This window comes from Heloderma suspectum, chromosome 4 (genome assembly GCF_057233095.1).
Source record: "Heloderma suspectum isolate Gila_16-S chromosome 4, 16-S_ref, whole genome shotgun sequence".
Lineage (NCBI taxonomy): Eukaryota > Metazoa > Chordata > Lepidosauria > Squamata > Helodermatidae > Heloderma > Heloderma suspectum.
Genome location: NC_139461.1, coordinates 173,370,085 through 173,376,196, shown reverse-complemented (window position 1 = coordinate 173,376,196; position 6,112 = coordinate 173,370,085).

The following is a 6,112-nucleotide window of genomic DNA, read 5'->3' as shown; positions in this document are numbered from 1 at the left end:
AGTAGAGGAGCAGGCACAGGCTAGTCTAGAACAATCACAAAGCTAGACACAAAAAGGGAAAAGAGGCAATGGAAGGACAGGACTCTCCAGTGGTGGTGACCTGCAAGGTGTGTGCAATGTTTGTTTTCTTGCCTGAGAACAACATGGCCTACACCTGCAACAAGTGCAAGTTGATCACGCTGCTGGAAGAAAAAGTAAGTGGACTGGAGCGGCAACTGTCAACCCTCCGGGGAATAAGAGAACACGAAGAGTTCTTGGACAGAATGTGGAACTACAGCAGCAAAGGGAAGACCAGAAGCTTGAAGAGCAACAGCAAGATGAGGCAGTGGGAAATGCTGAGGTGAAGAAAAATGGAATAGAGGATACTCCTTGGAAAAGGGTGACAGGAGAAGAAGAACTAGACGCCACTCTGCACCAGTGGAAGCAGTGGAGATGTGGAACCGCCTCCAGGTACTTGCGGATGAGACTGGAGGACAGCCTGCAGAGGAAGAATCACAGGGGAACCTACATGAGAGTGAGCAAGAGGCTGAAGGTCAGTCAAACAGAGGCAATGAAACCCAGGCCTACAACAATAAGAAGAGAAGAGTGGTAGTAGTGGGAGACTCCTTGCTGCGTGGGATCGAGACCTAAGTATGTCACGAAGACCCATGGACTCGCCAGGTATGGATTAGAGATGTGACTGAAAGGTTGCCTGCACTCATAAAGCCCACTGACAGGTATCCCTTTCTTCTCATCCATGTGGGAACAAATGATACCGCCAAGCGGAGCTACGAAGAAATCACGTCAGACTTTGAAGCTTTGGGGAGGAAACTCAAGAACTTTGGGGCCCAGATAGTTTTCTCATCCATCCTTCCAGTAGTTAGAGGAGGGGTAGAAAGGGAAAGAAAAATACTCCGGGTGACTATGAAGGTGGTGCCGGCGTGAGAGATTGGATTCTGGGACAACGGGCTATTCTTCCTGGAAGATGGACTGCTGGCAAGGGATGGGTTGTACCTCACAAGGGCTGGGAAGAATGTCTTTGGCCACAGCATGAAGAACTTCATCAGGAGGGCTTTAAACTGAATCCTATGGGGGAGGGAGATGTAAAGCTGGGGGTAACAATGGACGAAGGCTCATGCACCACAACGGAGAGAACAGCTCTGATAGTGCCCAATAATAGTCTTCAGACACATGTAGGAAGAAAGCCAGACTATGAAGCACATGGTCTTCGATGTCTATATACTAATGCCCAGAGTATGGGAAACAAACAGAATGAACTTGAACTCTTAGTACAGGAGGGAAATTATGACTTGATAGGTATAACTGAGACTTGGTGGGATGACACTCATGACTGGAATACAGCAATTGAAGGATATAACTTGTTCAAAAAGAAAAGGAGGAACAGAAAGGGAGGTGGAATTGCACTGTATGTGAAAAATACATATCTCTGCACAGAAATACAGGAGGATGAGCTTGTTAGCCCCATCAAGAGCATCTGGATCAAAATAAACGGAGCAAAGAATAAAAGTAACCTGGTCGTCGGAGTCTACTACCAGCCACCCAATCAAGGAGAAGACGAGGATGAAACTTTTGAAAAGCAAATAGCCAATGTTTTAAGGAAGCATGATGTAGTAGTAATGGGGGACTTCAATTTCTCCGATATTTGTTCAGAGACAAATTCTGCAAAACATGGCCCCTCCAGGAAATTCCTGACTTGTGTGGCAGATAACTTCCTCCTGCAGAAAGTAGAGGAAGGAACTAGAGGATCGGCTATCCTGGACTTGATCCTAACCAACAGAGATGACTTAGTGGATAAAGTAGCAGTTACAGGAACTCTGGGGGAAAGCGACCATGTTGTACTTGAGTTCTTGGTTCTAAGGGAAGCAAAAGCCGAGTGTAGTCAAACATGTACCCTGGATTTTAGGAAAGCTGATTTTAATAAACTCAGAACAATGATCAGTAAGGTCCCATGGCAAGCGATGCTAACGAGAAAAGGAGTCCAAGATGGGTGGGAGCTTTTAAAAAAGGAAATTCTCAAGGCACAAACGATTCCAACAAGAAGAAAAGGTGGAAGAAGCCAATGTGGCTTCACAAAAAGCTTAGGGATGACCTGAAAACAAAAAAGGACACACATAGGAAGTGGAAAGAAGGCCAAGTAACAAAGGAAGAGTACAGGCAGGTAGCACAGAATTGCAGGGATGGTGTCAGGAAGGCTAAAGCTGAGAACAAGCTGAGGTTAGCGAGGGATGCTAAAAACAACAAAAAGGCTTTCTTCAGCTACGTGCATAGTAAAAGGCAGAGGAAAGAAATGGTGGTTCAGCTATTAAATAAGGATTGCAAAACGATAACAGATGACAAAGAAAAGGCAGAGGTGCTCAATTCCTACTTTGGCTTAGTCTTCTCCCAAAAGAGGGTCTATGACCCCCCTGGCAAAGGCAAAGTACAGACTGAAGGGGCAGGATTGCAGCTTGAGATCGATAGGCATATGGTCAAGGAACACCTAATTACTTTGAATGAGTTCAAATCTCCAGGGCCAGATTAATTGCATCCTAGAGTAATAAAGGAACTGCCAGAAGAACTCTCAGAACCGCTGTCTATTCTCTTTGAGAAATCATGGAGGACAGGGAAAGTGCCAGACGACTGGAAGAGGGCTAATGTTGTCCCTATCTTCAAAAAGGGTAAAAAGGAGGAACCTGGGAACTACAGACCAGTCAGTCTGACATCAATCCCTGGGAAAATTCTGGAGCAGATGATAAAGCAATCCATCTGTAAGCACCTTGAAAACAATGCAGTGATTACTCGAAGCCAACATGGATTTGTCAAAAACAAGTCGTGCCAGATGAATCTGATCTCATTTTTTGGTCAAGTAACCTCCCTTGTGGACCGTGGGAATGCTGTAGACATCATATACCTCAACTTCAGCAAAGCTTTCAACAAAATGCCCCATGATATCCTGATGAGCAAACTAGCGCAAAGTGGGCTAGATGATACAACGATCTGGTGGATCCACTGTTGGCTGCAGAATCGGACTCAAAGAGTGCTTATTAATGGGACCTTCTCAAACTGGGGAGAGGTAACGAGTGGGGTACCACAGGGCTCAGTCCTGAGCCCAGTGCTCTTCAACGTTTTTACTAATGACTTGGAGGAGGAGGTGCAGGGAATGCTGACCAAATTTGCAGATGACACAAAATTGGGCGGGATAGCTAATACCCTGGAAGACAGAAACAAAATTCAAAGTGATCTGGATAGACTGGAGCACTGGGCAGAAAACAACAGAATGACATTTAATAGGGATAAATGCCAAGTTCTGCACCTAGGAAAAAGAAACCAAATGCACAGTTACAAGATGGGGGATACGTGGCTCAACAACACTACAAGCGAGAAGGATCTTGGAATAGTTGTCGATCACAAGCTGAATATGAGCCAACAATGTGATGTGGCTGCAAAAAGGCAAATGCTATTTTGGGCTGCATTAATAGAAGCATAGCTTCCAAATCCTGGGAAGTACTAGTTCCCCTCTACTCAGCACTGGTTAGGCCTCATCTGGAGTACTGTGTCCAGTTCTGGGCACCACACTTTAAGAAGGATGCAGACAAACTGGAGAGGGTTCAGAGGAGGGCAACAAAGATGATCAGGGGACTGGAAACAAAGCCCTATGAGGAGAGACTGAAAGAACTGGGCATGTTTAGCCTTGAGAAGAGAAGACTGAGGGGAGATATGATAGCGCTCTTCAAGTCCTTGAAAGGTTGTCACAGACAGGAAGGCCAGGTTCTCTTCTTGATCATCCCAGAGTGCAGGACACGGAATAATGGGCTCAAGTTACAGGAAGCCAGATTCCGACTGAACATCAGGAAAAACTTCCTGACTGTTAGAGCAATACGACAATGGAACCAGTTCCCTAGGGAGGTGGTGGACTCTCCCACACTGGAGGCATTCAAGACGAGGCTGGACAGCCATCTGTCAGGGATGCTCTGACTTGGATTCCTGCATTGAGCAGGGGGTTGGACTCGATGGCCTTGTAGGCCCCTTCCAACCCTACTATTCTATGATTCTATGATTCTTTTCACTAATTCTGGCATGGGGCATGATTTTTCTACATATGCTCCTGGGCTAACAGAGAAAATCACCAGTATCGTCAGGACACTTGGTAGGTGGAGGGAAGAGTTGCGTGTGGGCACACTGGCTCCTGTGGGCACCACATTGCTTACCGCCAGTTAAATCGTAAAATAAGTTACTGGAACATTTGAGAACAGGATTGAGCCAGCATCATTCTAATGTCCATCAAGATAATTTTATTGGCATGAGATGCAAACCTATACATGACTTTGTTGGCATGTTCCTTTTCTTACATGACCATTACTTGTGGTGGCACAGGGTGAAAATAGTGACAAGAAGACTTCCTTTGGGCAAACATTTTTTAAAACGTATTTTTATTTAGAATTATTTTTAGGCCATCCTTAAGGGTGGAGAAAGAGAGAGGGATGGTCAAAGAAGGGTGTGTAGCAATTCGAGAAGAGGGAGTGGGCAGAGAGGGATGGCTCTGTGAAGAGCATGAAAGCCACAGCTAGACCATTTATTTCAAGAAAAAAAAATGAAGATAACTAGTGTCATCAGGGCTGATGGCTTTCAGTGCTCCAAGGGTCTTTTGAGGGGGCTGGTCCTGTCTCTAATCCACAAATATTCACTGAGCTTCCATCAGCTAGCTTCCAGAAGCAAACTTCTACCAGCTTACATCCAGAAACTTTATCCAGCTTCTGTCTTGCGATATCCGCCAGCATCTGAATATGCATTCCACCATCTTCTGTTCAATCCAGTGGGTGGTAGGGATGTACGAAAGTGACTTACCTTTTTGCAGATTCTGTTCATGGTGGGGGGGGGGAGGCATTCCGTCCCTCCCCCCGGAATCCTCAATGGGGGGAGGCGATCCGGTCCTCCCCCCCCGGAATCCTCGACAGCCGGCTGTGCTCCGCGGCGGCTCCATGGAGCAGCTGGCCAGGGCCAGGCCAGGGCCAGCTGCAGGCGGATTTCCAGCCGCGGAGGGCTCTGGGTAAAAAAAAAAATGTGTACACAAATGGCGGCTACGGCCGCCGCCATTTGCGTTCCTTATTTTTCACCGTCTTAGTCTACATAAATATTTACGTAGACTAAGATGAAGAAAAGAAAGGGGAAAGCAAATAGCATGCTGGGCGCTATTTGCGTTCCCCTTTCTTGTCTTCGTCTTAGTCTACATAAATATTTAGGTAGACTAAGACGGCGAAAAATAAGGAACGCAAATGGCGGCGGCCATAGCTGCCGCCATTTGCGTACACTTTTTTGTTTTACCCAGACGTGATAGGCTACGTAAGTCTTTACGTAGCCTATCACATCTATGGGGGAAAAAAACGAAAGAAAAAAACACAGACTGCAAATGGTGGCGGTGGCAGCCGGTCAGAAGACCAGCCGCCGCCACCACCATCCGAAACATCCGCCCCAGGTAAGTCTCGTCCCGGGGGGGATCCGTGGGGGGCGGGGGGGGTGGCAGGCCGTTCTGCAATGGATTTCGGGGGGCCGAATGCACTGGCATTCGGCCTCACGGAGATCCGTCGCGGAATTCTCTGACATCCCTAGGTGAGGGATGACACAACCACAGTGAACAGCTTCCCATGATACCCATGGTCTTAGCAACCCATGGCTTAGAAGAAGACAAAGGGTAATGCTGAATGTCTCCACGGTTTTTTTAGGGAAGAGCAATTGCGGGGGGACAGGAAGGAGAAGAAGAAACGGAACTGTCCTCAAGTTGATTAAGTCTTGTTGGTTTTCTTAATTGCTTGCAGGAGTCTCCTTGAGAAAACCTTACTGGTTTAACACTTCCCTGGAAGGCAAACTCACATATGGTAAGCAGGCTGGCTCATCCCCTACCATCCATCAGCACTATTCCAGGTACCTCCACTGGCTTCTGTCTGGCTTGATCATCCCCAGGCTCCCACCTGCCAACTTCCACTGGCTTGCATCTGAGGATATCTATCAGTTTCCTTCATTTTGTCACAAATGGGGAGAGAGAAAACACACATGCAGAGAAAACACACAGAGATGGAAAAAGAGATGGGGAAGGCAGAAAACTGGGGAAAAGAGGCAGAAAACATGAAATGGGAGA